This window comes from Tenebrio molitor, chromosome 4, assembly GCF_963966145.1.
Source record: "Tenebrio molitor chromosome 4, icTenMoli1.1, whole genome shotgun sequence".
NCBI lineage: Eukaryota > Metazoa > Arthropoda > Insecta > Coleoptera > Tenebrionidae > Tenebrio > Tenebrio molitor.
In genome coordinates, this window is record NC_091049.1 from 8,597,399 (window position 1) to 8,612,712 (window position 15,314).

General features: G+C 35.6%; 2 long non-coding RNA genes across 6 annotated transcripts; both read left to right on the forward strand.

Moving 5' to 3' along the window:
* Positions 1-57: 57 nt before the first annotated feature.
* On the forward strand, positions 58-3,678 carry LOC138129033 (uncharacterized). 5 transcript variants are annotated; one of them, XR_011159024.1, is made up of 8 exons: positions 58-394; positions 456-835; positions 887-1,524; positions 1,584-1,756; positions 2,493-2,904; positions 2,968-3,108; positions 3,169-3,316; positions 3,377-3,678. It is a non-coding gene; the product is annotated as an uncharacterized lncRNA (long non-coding RNA). The 5 variants fall into 5 exon arrangements; XR_011159023.1 differs by having other exon boundaries at positions 3,172-3,316; XR_011159022.1 differs by having other exon boundaries at positions 2,493-2,703; positions 2,764-2,904; positions 2,968-3,316.
* A 1,236-nt stretch (positions 3,679-4,914) lies between these two features.
* LOC138129051 (uncharacterized) lies at positions 4,915-7,527 on the forward strand. The gene is made up of 2 exons (XR_011159047.1): positions 4,915-5,949; positions 6,008-7,527. It is a non-coding gene; the product is annotated as an uncharacterized lncRNA (long non-coding RNA).
* The last annotated feature ends 7,787 nt before the right edge of the window (positions 7,528-15,314 follow it).

Below are 15,314 nucleotides of genomic sequence, written 5' to 3' on the forward strand. Positions count from 1 at the left end.
CGACCTTCTAAATAGTCGAGACGCTTGACGCTTGACTCTCTCCGGCCTGTTCATTTGCCAGTTTTCGAGTATACACTCCTTTTCCAACGCGTACCGACCAATGACCGAGGGTGGGTGGAGTTTAATAATGGCGCCAATTTAGGAATTCGAATTTCAAAAGGAACGTTGGAAAGAAACCGTTACCACAATTCACTTGTCGTTTGACATTTTACTTGGCGCCTTGATTTAGAGTGTTTTGCGGTTTTATACAGAATTTTGCTGGTTTTTGGCTTCATACTAACGTTTCACGACGTATTTTGATATGCAGTTTTCATTGCAAACTTTCATTTGATTTGTAATAACTTTTATAATACCTATTCGTTTTAAGGTTATGTTACAGCAGGGTCATGGAGAGGTAAGTGAATTTAACTTTAATCTACAAAAGAAGCGTTTAAAGATTATATTTTTTGTTTCAGTGAAAATAAACTAATTTGCCATATATGTCTGAAGAAATTTGTTTGCGTTTCAACAAAGAATCGACATTTGAAGACAATGCATTATGAGAAAGTAGAAGAAAGAAAATCCCAATACACTAAGTGCCCAATATGCTCTGAAGAGAGAAAGGAACTTTTAGCAAATCATGATAACGTTATTCAATATTTAACGAAGGTACACACTGTAAGTATCGAACAATATAATTTCAGTTTTAGGAATATGGAAGAATTCGAAGCTTGGAGAACACCCTTCCTGTCCCTTCCATTCCAGAAGCGGATTATGCTTATACTACAAGTGTAAACCGTCCTAATGCTGAAAAGTCTATACATATATTACAATTAAAATCGTAGTAACTCAAAAGGTTGGGATTTATCAATTTTCAACGGCAATAAGTAATTAAAAAAAATTTTAGGATATAAAAGTAATTGTACTAAAAGAGCTATGAAGACTGGTGGTAGCATTCGGATTTGTGGAATATGCCCATCAAGAATATGTGCTAAAATCTCTGGAAATGGCAACTTTTAATAAGTCTTCTAGTATTAATAATTTAAATGTATGTTACTGTTAAACTTTTAAGGAACGATAAATGTGAAATTTATTAAAACACATGTGGGTCATGAAGATGAATTAAGAAAGAAACGTTTTTCTCAGAAGGAACAGACACTGATAGCCGAGCAGTTACAAGCAGGTATTTCAAATGACAGGATATTAGAGAATGCAAGAAAAATTCATGACAATCAACTGGACCGATTAAATTTAATTACAAGAGGAGATCTAAGAAATTGAATAAGAAGATTCAACATTGATAAGAAACGAGATGCAGATGATATGGTAGCTACAGCATTAAAAGTTGAAGAATGGAATAAAGAAGGAAAAAATCAAGGATTTTTATTCAAGAAAATTTTAAATACAGAAGAAGAAAAAAAATCTGAGGAAGATTTATGCATTGAGGAACCTTCAACAAGTAAAATTAATTACATACACCAGTATTTGGACGAGGCATCTAAAAATAAAGGAAACGAGTTGATTAGTTCTGAAAGGAGAAAGGAAGTACGTTAAAAGTGTATGGACTAGAAGTAATGTTATTTATCTGTAAAATATATTTACAGATTGTACTAGCAGATTTTGTTAATTGGGCGAAGAATCTAGAGGGAGAAGCATTTGATAAATTGGAAGGGATGATAATAGAGTGCAAGAAAAATATCGAGAATTAAACAAATAATAATCAATTATGCAGAAAAAGAAAAATAGAGAAGCAATTGTATTATCCAAGAAATGAGTAGTGAGTATTTTGCAAAATTCTTGAAGATATCGTGTGTTCCACAAAAAACTCACTCGCAGCAAGCCATGACAAAAGTGAATTATGTCTTAGTACCAGATGTGAAATGAACTACTAAAGTAAATTTATAGGTTATCTGTCACTCACAATATGATGAAAATTTGTAAGTAACAAATGAACTACTTCCAGTGATCCTAAAATCGACATGACCAGTCTATCTATCTCTATAGTCATGGCTTACTGCGAGTGAGTTTTTATTGGAACACACGATATATATTTCATTTCTAAATTTCTAGTATAATAATGAGCAAAAATGATCGGTCATTTAAGGTTGGTGGAGGGACAGATCCGACTCCCTTATCAGATGAAGTCAAGAATAAAAATAAATTAACCATATTTAACATTTTTTTGGTTTTACATATAAAGTTTTACTACAGTTTGTGATGAAATTTGTGTTTTTCTGACTCCCATTTTTTTTTAAACATCATCTAAACAGTATATTAAGTATAAAGAACGGTAATGACAATGTACGGATCGAAGACAATTGTTTGGAGGAGGAGCTTGCGACGACTCCAATATTGTCTGAGATCCGTACATTGTCATTAACGTTCGTCATGCTTATGAGATTTTTTGCGCGATTGAATATTTATTACAAAACATTCCTAACTAGAATGCAATGCGATTCGACGCCCTTCACATCGTGTTGCCACAATGTCGATTTTTGTATCGCGTTTTTAAGGCAATCTGCAAACAACTACCGCCATTGCAGTTTTTGTGTGCAAATATCGCCAGTTGTGTTGAAAAACAAGCAGTAAAATGAGTGATATTAGTGATTCCGAAAACGAAGTGGATATTGTAGAAGAAACTTTGAATGTGGGGTGCGTCACAAATAAAGAATTTTTGAAACTAACGACCTCAACGTGTAATTAAGAAGACAAGGAAAATTTCTGGTATGAAAATTTTGATAACACTAATGTCGCGGCAAGTTCGCTAATATTATTTCATTGCAGCGGCAAGGAATGCCGACCACAAGAGCCGTGTGAGTTTCCAGAAAGTGAGAACATCTTGTCTTCAACTTCTGTCTACATAAATCAAGAATTTTCGAAACCAGCGAACTCAATATGAAATCAAGAAGACAAGGAAAATCCGGCGTATGAACATTTTGACAATTCTAATGTCGCGGCAAGTCTGTTACTAAAATTGTTTCATTGCAGCGGCAAGGTAGGCCGACTACAAGAGCCGTGTGAGTTTCCAGAAAGTGCCAACATCTTGTCTTCAACTTCCGTCTACACAAATGAAGAATTTTCGAAACCAACGATCTCAATTTGTAATCAAGAAGACAAGGAAAATGCGGGGTATGAAAATTTTGACAATGCCAATGTCGCGGCAAGTTTGCTAATGCTATTTCATTGCAGCAGCAAGGAAAGCCGACTACAAGAGCCGTGTGAGTTTCCAGAAAGTGCTAACATCTTGTCTTCAACTTCTGTCTACATAAATGAAGAATTATTTTCGAAACCAACAACCTCAATGTGTACCTAATCAAGAAGACAAGGAAAATGCGGGGTATGAAAATTTTGACAATGCCAAAGTCGCGGCAAGTTTGCTAATGCTATTTCATTGCAGCGCCAAGGAAAGCCGACTACAAGAGCTTTATGATTTTCCAGAAAGTGCCCCCACATCTTGTCTTCAACTTTTGTCTACATAAAAATTATTTTCGTATCCCACCTCCACCCGGCGGCACGGCAATTTTGCCGGAGTACATACACTATTAATAATAATCAAGTAATAGTGCAGTGCTTATCAACATAATTACCGGCGTCTCGCCTCCACATTTTGACTTTTTTGTGTTTTATGTTCTGTGTCAATGTTAAGGAATTTCCTCACGATGTGACATGAGTATAATAATATACCTTTTTGAATTTCAACCACCAATGTGTTCTCTAAGTCCAAAATTTTTAAATTTTTAAAAAGAGATTGCGGTACTATTCCTGTTGCTGAAATTATAAATGGTAAAATCGAAATTTTTTCTAAACACCAAAGATTTCTCATAGCAACGGATAGTTCTAAATATTTATTAATTTTTGTATTATATGTTTGTGTTATATTGTGTGAATTTGGAACAGCTATATCTAAAAGATATGCTTGCTTTTGTTGTTTATTTAAAATAATAATGTCTGGTCTGTTATGCTGAATGTGAATGTCAGTTAAAACTGTCCGATCAAAATATAATTTGTAATTGTCATTTTCTAAACAACTTTCTGGTTTATAAATGTAATGTGGTTGTGTATCCTTTAATAAATTGAATTTAACAGCTAAATTCATGTGTATAATTTTTGCGAATATATCATGACGTTTTTTATATTCGCTTTGAGCCAAAACGGTGTAAGAAGAAATGATGTGTTCAATGGTTTCCCCTTCAGTTCCGCAAATCCTTATAATAATCGATTAATTTTGAATAAACTTTACTTACCGTTCTAGAACACCAAAAATTACTTACCATCGAGTTTATCGTTAGCAACGAGTAAACAGAGCTTACCATCTTGGAAACAGACGTGGTAAACAACCAAATAGAGTACAATTGCGCAAAAAAATTATTTTTTCTATAATTGATTCAAAAAATTGAAATTCACGCATAGTTATCTGTGCCTGAAGTGGGTCATTTTCTAACGTGTATTTTTTTTGCATTGTTAGTAAGATCGAAACCATAGAAACCATACAAAACAGTGTGTGAAATGCAATTTCACGCATACGACTATTTCTGTTTTTCATTTCACGCACTGTTTTTTATTAGTTACCTAGCAACATGGTCACTGCATTGAAACTTCAGAGTTCCTCCAAAAATTTGAATTTTTAATTTCAATTTTTTGAATCAATTATAGAAAAAATATTGTTTATATTTCGTGCGCGAAGATGTTTTTGTGCATTCAAAGGCTTATACTGCCTCGACCTTCGTCTCGGCGTAAAAGACCTTTTCATGCACAAAAAACACTCTCTTCGCGCACTTAATATAAAAATAACTATTTTATTAATTGTCAGTGATAGCAGCAATGCTCACGTTTTTAAATGACATTATTTTTTTTTTAAATTGGCGCCATTATTAAACTCCACCCACCCTCGGTCATTGGTCGGTACGCGTTGGAAAAGAAGTGTATGCTCAGTTTTCGGCGTTCGCCGTTTGGCGCTACTTTGCCGGCGCCGAAATTGGCGCGAAACGTTAAATGTCAAAAAGATGGCATGTAAAACGCTATTTGGAGACGTGTAAGGATTATAAAAAGACAAAAACATTTAATGAATTGGCTTCAGAAAGTTTAAATATTTGCCCAGGTAGGGATTTCAAAAATCTTTTAATCAGTAATGGACTTGCAATAATTTAAAATGTATTTGAAAAATATTCTTCACTAACATAACGTTGTAGGCAAGCCTTTCCAATAGTGCTGCTAATGTACCGATCCCGACTGAAACATTCTCTGTCACCGCAAACACTCCTTTGCCTGCTTAAATCTTCATATTCTTTTCCTTCATCTACTTCCAATGTTGTGGGTATTATAGCAAGTACTGAATTCCGTGAAATAATTAAATTCATACTCACATCTCCATAAATTTCGTTGTATTTAAGAATATGTATATTAGGAACGATTATCTATGCAATTAATATGCTTAACTAACCGAAAATTTCGATTAAAATGCCTTTATCCGACAAAGTGACAACACAATGACAGAAAGCCAAGTTTCAAATCGCGTGGTTCCGAACTCAAATCCCCCGTTCACTAGCGCCAAACGGCTTACAAGTGCATAATGGTATTTTGCTCAAATGAACAGGCCGGAGAGAGCGTTTGCGTCTCGACTATTTAGAAGGTCGTGCTTGTGACAAACAATTTTAACTCCTAGAAAGTCCGTAAATTGCAGATCGTCAAACCCATCCAATGAAAGATCCAACCTATCTACAGGGTCTCTATAAATGATTGTCTGGTCAAGCCAGCCTTGGAAAAAAATTTTACTGTTCCGCTTTTTTGAAACCGATGCCAAATTCTAGTTCGTTTTCACGGTCACTTCTGACATTAGTGACTGACGTTTCGTTTGCGCTTGTCAGTCGAGTTTTGGTTCCTTATATTCGTTTTATCGCAGTTAATCACAGTTAATATTCACCAAAAATCAGTATTTTTCAATAAAAATTGCAAGTACGTCCGCTTTTAGAGGTAAATACACTGGCAAAATTTGTGAGGTTATGCTTTAATGTTTTATGTTTTATTTTAGCTTTATTTTCTTTACAATGGTTTGTTCTGTTGAACAGAACACGTTCATTGTTGTTTTTTACTTTCGAAATGGAAGGTTTAATAATGGGGAATTATCTGTTTGTAAAAATGAATTCCATCAAAATATCTGAACAACATTGTGAACAGATTTTTAACAATCAGGACAATTAGCAGGTACCCCTGCTAATGATTTACCAATCATTAGGACGAGCACCAGTATCTGATGAAATACTCAAGGATTTGAAAGAAATGGTGGAAAAGACTACAGATATCCATAGCCTGTTTATCTCAACAATCTGGTGTACCACGATGCACTTGTCACAAAATCATTAAAAATAGGCTACAACTGCATCTTTATAAAATTAGTGTTGTACAAGAACTCCAACCTGCAGATTATCAAAGTTGTGCTCAGTTTGAAAATCACCTCAATTTCATAATTTGGAGTGCTGAGAATCCACACCAATTTGTAGAGACTCCTTTACATGTTTTGAAAATTGGTGTGTGGAACTGTGGATAGCAGTGTTGCTAACTAAGAAATGCTGCAAAATATTTTTGACTATTCAATTCACCTGTTATTTTTCAAATATTAACCAATAAAAGAGCAGACATGTACTTTCGTAGCCTAGCAACAGAAAATTCCAGCGAATATTCCACTCGTGAAAATATAACTGACTATTCCACTAGTGGTCGAGGTGAATATTTTAAACAAACCTTGATTATTATTTTTATTCAAAGAAATTATTACTTTCTTACGAAGTTAACTGAACAATGAAATCATGTGTAACGCAGATTTGCGAACTAGCTTTGAAAATTTTTATTTTAATCATTGATTTGGTTCATTGAATAGTCTGTTGAATACAACTCGTAGTCAAAAATAGTAGAATATTTTTCCGATGGTATCACTTATGGTCATTACGCTTTTGAACACCATTCGTGCTACGCACTCATGGTGTTCATAAAGCGAATGACCATTCGTGATACCACCACAAAAATATTCGACAATCTTTGACTACTCGTGGTATTATAACTGAAAATAAATGAAGAATTGTCAAGTGTTTAGAAGTTAATGAGGGACATTCTCAATCTATTTTATAAAAAAATACCTATTTGTTATCGTTATTTAGTGTTGTAAATTATGTTGTTGAATACATTTGATTTTATTGAAAAACCAGTAAGACTTATTTGTTATGAAAAACACTGTTATTTATATTGGAAGAAAAAATGGGAGTCAATACCATATTCGACAATTCAGTCTAGGTCGTATTTACCACTAGCATAAAACAAGAAATGTGAAAGCACTAAAGCAGACAAAAAGGCAGTATCAAGTATTGTATTGTGGTATACGAGGACAAGGTGTTCTCAATATTTATCTGTTTGGATTTGTTCTCATACCAATTCCTGTACAGTGTGTGGCGGTACGATGGGGGCAATAATTGTTCCCCTGTGGGTGTTGATATTAAATAATAAATACATTAATGTTAGCAAGAGTAAAGCACAGTTGAAACTTGTCTCTGGTTAAAAGCCAACAACCTAACCTGAAAATGTGACATTCATTAATTGCCGAACTAAGCGGCACATTCAAAATTTGACAACTTTCCATGGCTGGCTGGACCCGACAATCATTTATAGAGACCCTGTACTATAAACTCACGCCTACTCGCCAAAAGGACACCGCCACCTCTAGATAAATTCATTTTCGTTAAATCTCTGTCGGATCTGAGAGTATAGTAGTTATTATTGTTGCACAACTCAGAATCTAAAACGGAATCATTAAGCCATGTTTCAGTTAAAGCAATAAAGTCATAACTGCAGGATGAGATAGTTAGCTTAGTGTTGAGACCGCGAACGTTCTGATAATAGATTGAAACATTTTTTCGCGGTAAGTAAACACTCATTTGATAGATAATTAAAATACGGAGGTCGATGACATTTTCTTTTTTCGTTTACTGTCGTAGTTTTTTTGTTATTTATAAAAAATAAGTCCGAAAATAGGCAACCAAAAGTACTTGAGACGACGCGGCCCTTGCCGCTTGAACATAGTTTATGGCTAGTGAGAGGGACTTACGCAGGTCCTTATAACGCACTGTAATGATTTGAATACATTACTTTTTCCGCCAAATATTCGAACTTGCGCAAAACGGTAACAAATGTGGTCGTGATCGTCATCGAATCGGAGGAGCCCTACTTTGTGATTTTCTTTTGGCGGAAAAAGGTTCGGAATGCAAACGATGAGGGTTCCAGTTGGAAGATTGCCGCAAATAAAACACACATGTGAGGGACGCAAAATACCTTTTATTAAAAATGCCTGTAATAACTTTGACGAAAAAGAAATTGAAACGAATACAAAGGACAGAAATTAAGTTTAACGAGGTACAAGAAATTAACTAGTTGAGGACATCACAAAGATAAATGACAAGATGAATGCAACAATATTTAAAATAACAGAAAAACGGGCACATGACGGACAAAATGACAGTTAAAGCTTGCAAGACAAGTAAACAAATTATGGTGCAGTTATTACAGCCAGGGACGGATGAAAAACCCTCTTCAAAAACCGTATCCCAGGTATTACTCATATTTTACAATTCGATTAATGACAAAAACAATGGTTATTTGCAACTACGCGGTCAAGGTACGCCAACGGGAGCTTAGAGCTGGAGGTAACAAACTTTCGGCCGCGAGGGGACTCAGAAGAATAATCTGAATCGGTTTGAGACCAGCGACGTTTCTAGATACTCGGGTTAGTAATGAACGTCGGGCTATTTCACCGACCAAGAAAGAGTGACAGAGCGCCTCGGGGTTGTACGATGAGCATCCCAAGCCGCTTCGAGCAGAGCTTGCTCCACCTTCCCCAACCAACCGTTTACCGACAAAAACCTAAGATCTCTAGAACCGCGACGGAGGTTTCACGTCAGCATCCCAGAGCCGCATCGAGCAGGGCTTAGGTCCGCCTCCGCTAACGGCCGTAACTTAACCGTGGCCTCCCCAGAAATTTACTAGACAACCCCACGACTTCCTGATCGAAACCTAACTCCCTTAGTGGCGCACTTACAACATTTTACTTTAACTCTTCCGAAATCTAGCGGTGCTTAACAACAACATAAAGGAAACCTGAGTTTAATGCAACAAAACAAAGCGCAACATTAAACAAGGATCAAATAAACAAAACAAAACGCAACATTAAACAAGGATAACATAAGCAAAACAAACCGCAACATTAAACAATGAGGAAATAAAAGAGAACAAAACGCGAAGTTAAATAACGATAAAATAAAACCACTTTAAATGGCACAAATATCAGTAAACAACATAAATTACGAATACAATAATCGCTGGTAATGTTAAACAAAAAGAAAATGGCGGGCCGAGTGCCGTTAGAAAATGTTAGTGAAGAAAAAAAACAAAATGGACGCACGCGGTTCGGACGACGGCTCCGAATTTTCGAAATTACCAGATTGTTAAAAAAAATTAACCTCCCAGAAGAAAGATAACGCTTAAAATTAACAAATGGACGCTTCTTAAAGCAACAAAATGAAAACTACAACATACCCTTACCACGTGGTCCTGGTCCCAAAAACAAAACACAAAAAAAAGGGCAACGAAAGTGGGATAAATTACCCACGTGAATTAAAAACGTCGAATTCTTCACGGGGACACAAAATATCTACTCGGAACGGTAGTGTAATCGGTTCAGCTGTAACTTACAGATTTTTGGAATATTGGATCGCTCTTCGCAAGGTCTGTTCGTTTCGAAAAACCAAACAAAAGTGACCTCCCCCCTTCAACTACCCGCGCGAGAGACCGCTTTACCCCCGCTATATTTCCGCTTTCCCTTAGTTCCAAGTCTAGCCGCTAGTACCTTCACATTTGGCGCGCTATGGTGGCGGTACCGGAAATTTAAATTTTAAATTTTAAACTGGGTCACTACAGCACTAATACTTTTATGACCGAGGGTTCGGTCAGTCCATTGCTTTGGGCCGTCATTTATTACAGGGGGTCTTCAACGCATTTGTGCTCTACAATTTTTGCGATATTATAAAAACAGGTCGCACTGATCAGGATTTTCATTGATTCGCGTGCCATAAATATTATGTGCCATTTTTGATGAAAGAATGAGTGAACATGTTTTTGTGCGAGAAATATACAGTGATTTTTTTTATCAATGAACCATAACATTTATAATCTAAATTATAAATTTTAAAGTAAAGAGGTTGACAAATATTTTAGTATTTTAAATGCTCAAATGCCTCAAACTCTTTACCAAAAGCCGCTAAATAGTAACCTAATCGGTCTCCAAATCCGGCGAATAATAATATTTATAAAATTATTACACTGTTTTTCTTTTGATTTTACTCTTTTGTCAACTATAGTTGGTTGCAAAAAAAAAAAAAAACTGAAACTGTCAGAATAAAATTAGCACATTTTTATGGTGTGAAACCTTGCGAGAGAGAGGTTAGAATTATGATCAAAATTCAATGACAATTTTAGAAATTATTGGATAGGTATTGACAAATGGACAAAACCAAATTGTACCAACTGTATTTCACTATTTCTCAAAACTATTTCCTATCTCTATTAAATGTCAAAGTGAGGTAAATATGAAATAGTTTTGAGAAATAGTGAAATACCATTGACAAAAAAGGAAAACCAAAAGAAAAACGCTGTTATATTATAATAAATTAAAATGGTCCAATAATATGAACTCCCAAAATTCATTCTGTTTTGTTACTTTCACTTTGAGATAGATAGGAATGTAGGTACTGTAATTTTTTTTTTTTTAATTTTAAACCTACCTCTTCACCGTTATTACCGTACCGTACAGTTACTTGGGGATGATTAGTGGTCCTAGGTAAGTACCTAGTAGGACCGGGAAAATCCAATAATCCATTTGTTATCGAAAGAGTCAAAATACCTGGTACACATTATAAAATTTCCGGTACGGACTATCAAGCTGCAAACGTTTGGAACCATCGAAATCAGGTATTATTTACGACATTTGTGTTGGTTCTTGCTGTTATTAAATAAAAACTTTATTAATTATGATTGAATCGTTGTTTGGTCAGAGAATTCAATTTTTTATAGGTAGGTACTGTTACGTTATAAATTACGCTCCCGAAACTGGGCAACCCTGTTACCGGTTACAAATCCGGAATGTTCAGGGGTATAACGAACAAGTCGTGGCTTCGACTCGGTTTACAATGCGAACCACGAGAAACGCCGACTGAAGCTGAAAAATTGGTGAGAACAGCCCGGAGTACGGGAAATGATACACAATCTTCCAACTAATCGTTTATTCAGATTTCAACAATGAAAATAATGATATAAATGAAAAAGAAAACAACGAAGCCGGACTAGCCTAATGGCGTGTACAAATTTCAATAACCTAACTCCTCGGAGGGTCCTCCGGGTCCCAGACGTTCAACAAACGAGTACCGGCAAAACAATTAAAAAAAAGAAAGAGTGTGTCGTAAAGACGCACGATAGAAGTGAAACTTTTATATTACAGGAAAATCAGAATATTGTAAATTATCACTGATAGACGCAAGAGGCGGTGGCTGAGCCGAGATGCTAGTTGCTGGTTCATTGTCTTTATTATTTACACCGTTTTTTTCACATTCTGAACTGTCACTTCACTCGTACGTTTTCTCTCACGCCACGCTCTTGTTCTTTCTGCGCCTGACTTAAGCATATTTACAACAAAATTGTATATTTTAACGATAACACTAAACAATATCTATCAAAATGCGTAACTCATTGTTCATTTTTAATTAAAAGAGAGGACATTATCGACAAATGCCGTGAGTGTGACAAAGACAGAAGTATGTATACACAATTTTAAGGGATGTTTGTATCGTCTTAAACAGATTATTATAATTTACATAATTAATTAGACTCCAAATTAAGTGAGATGGAAATATTGGCGCAACCGTTGTGCGAGACAGTGTTTACCCCCACCACTTTTCGTCACACAAAAAGGTTGCCGATCAGAATTTCAAACCCCCCCATAAAAAGTTTCACTTCAAAAATTATTTTCTCAAAAAGTATACGGGCTACTGACTTAATTCTTTTTTTAAAAACTTTTACAATATCTTAGTTACATTTGACTCGCTGCATGTGTATCGAAATTTTCAACATTTCACATAGGTCCCAGCAGAGTGAAGTTTACGATGCGCATTTTTGATTAATCTAAATTTATTAATTATTTTTTTCAAAACTATCGATATTTGCGAAATTTACGATTCACTATTGGAAGCGCTGTACTTTTTACTACAAATATACAGAAAATCATAATTATAGCTTCAATGGTTGAATTAACACAACGTTAAATGTTACGAGAAACGTAGTTTTTCGGACTACACCTCAACTACGTATAAAGGCCGTTTTCAAAGATCCGTCCTATTAAAAAAAGTTGTAGATGGCCATTCCTTATGCCCCAAAATGTCCTCTACAAGATAGTATAGGTCTCATTTAGTTATACCTTGGAATCACCTACCCTCAGAAATAAGCGAGCTAGATAATTATGTGATTTTACTCCACTATTAAGTGAGATGGAAATATTGGCGCAACCGTTGTGCGAGACAGTGTTTACCCCCACCACTTTTCGTCACACAAAAAGGTTGCCGATCAGAATTTCAAGACCCTCCCATAAAAAGTTTCACTTTAAAAATCCTTTCTTTAGCGAAGGAGGAAGGCCGACTGATCCTACGTAACGTCGCTATTCGGCTACGCCGCCCGCATAAGCGGAGAGGTCCTCTAAGTCTTTCTTCGCTCAAAAAAAAAAATTGAAGTCAAGATGTTTTTCTTCGTGAAGAACCACGCGCAAAAAAATGTTCGGTGAGCGCGATACACAATTCCTGGCGAGGTCGCTCACGGATTGATAATCGTTCGTGAATATAAAAAAAACCCGACGGACTTGATAAGGAAATTTTTTCTTAAGTTAGTACAATTATTGAAATCACGCGCCTTTTATGACAAAACTGGAACTTTAACAGTCGAACAAATTATAAATCCTAAACGCGATATACAAATTAAATGAATTTGATAGAACTTTTCACCCGTCGAAATAATGAGTGACGATGGAAATTTGACTATAGTTAAATACAAACGCTCAATTAGTTCGACGGAGTGACAAAATACAACCGAAAACTTTGAGAAGCTACGGCCTGTAAAAATTGGGGTGTCACCACTGCTCCGGACTTGCTGGTGGGTAGATCCGGCACCTTCCGGTGAGTCCTGGACTGACAGGACTCGACGAGATCCTGATCCGCAAAAGCGTTCGGTTTGGAACCTTCCGTAGTGAAGTCCTTGATCCCCTTGGCGATGTGGGCGGTGGTACTTTGACGAATCGTCTCCAACGGCCCTCGTGAACTCCACTACGTCGTCTCGTCAGCCCTGCAAACTCACTCGATCACTGTCTCTTTTCTCTCCCCAGGCACTCACAACACCACCGGCAAAAGGTCGTGAAAAAAACCCCTCTTCCGTCTCTGGTTCCCCCGATTTATAGCTTCCACCCCCTCTGTGCGCAGATTTTTCGGCGGAAGTCCGAGTACGTTTCCGTCGCGATGGATTCTAGAACATTCTAGAAATATCGCGAAGATTTACAATCGCGTGGCGATTTAAATCGTAACAGTACATAGTTATGACTTATAATAAATTGGCTTTTTTTAAGATGCTTCTTATAGGTAAATTTCGGCTACCTCTCGAGTCAGTTATTTCGGGCAACATTTCATTCAAATATGTAACATACTCGTATTTCTAAAGTATCTATCATTTTACCGTACCAGTATTTAGAATCATCTTCTTCAATAACACAATACATATTTTAAGTCACATTGTGTAGGTACAATAAAATAACATTTTTGGAGATTGCTCATAAGCAGTTGACCTTGAACCTGGTACATATAATTGTCATTTTCTTTTAATAATATTTTAAATATTTAATTTTTTTTTCTATTGCCGTTTTGATGTCGGTGTTTCGAGCAGCAAATGGACATTTGATTTCAACAATTGAGTCCAAATCAACCAATCCATCTGGTGATGCCCCCAAAAATGTTTTCTCAATGTCTACAAATAAACCGCACGAACATAGACCCGTTATTTCTTCCAATTTTTGTTTTGCTATTTGTTCGTTGTCAATACCCCATTGCAGTGATTCAGGTAATTTTTTAAATTTTGATTTTTCGAGGCGACATAAAATATATTTTTGTTCGACACTGTCAAAATTTGAGAATTTTCTCCTGTGTGAACGGATTTTGATGAATTTGACAACTTGTCAAAACGAAACGTCAAACTAATTTTAAAGATTTTCAGCCATTTGGAGCCTTTGGGGGGGCTCGTCGAACAAAAAAACGTTGTATTCAACTCGTTCTTGTGTAATTTGCGCTTTTTTGGCACTCGTGGACCTTTAAAACTCTCGTTTCACTCGAGTTTTAAACTGGCCCACTCATGCCAAAAAAGCCCAAATTACACACGAACTCGTTAAATAAATAACTATTATCGTATTTGCAGTGTCCGTGGTAATTTTCATATTTATTATTCTTCCAAAGTTACTAGCAGTTAACCTATTATTTCTTAGCCTCTCTCACTCGTCATTATTGCATTGCCCCATTGTTAAAATTGGAATTGATTCAGAATATAATCTCCAGTGGTTTCTAAGCCAGCCGATTACTGGCAATATCTGGATTCATACGACCATAATGGGCCCTATTAAAATCCTCGAAGATTATCAATATTTTTCTTGTAAATATTCAAGTAACTTCTTAGTGCACAGGACAAAATGCAAAACTTCACGAACAATTTGTAAATGTTTTTTTTTACCTACAATATGAAAGATGCAGGTATAATAAGTGAAACGACCCTTCCAAATGTTTACCAAAAATATTGCAGGTAAACAAGAAGGTAGAGAATATCGACATCGACATAGTGTTATTACTTACTACAATTTTTTCAGATTACCAACTTATCATCATCAACTTTCATTAATTAATTTCTTTTTATTATTTTAATAAAAATAAAAAAATAGATTTTTAACGCCTTATCTAAATGAATAAAAATTCGAATTGAGTTAATTTTAAAATATTAACAATGCAAAATTATAACTATTTTTTTAGTATTTGGCTGACCTCTTTGATGTCTAGGATCCACTAATTCTGGAAGAAAGTCCCAAAATAAAATGTTTTTAAGTGATTTTCAATTTCCAATTTATCAATTTCATGCCAGAATCCATCGTCCCTTTTAATTATGCAATATTTTAAATCAGAATTGATTTTCTCTTTCGTAGCAGTATATAAACAACGAAGTAACAAATA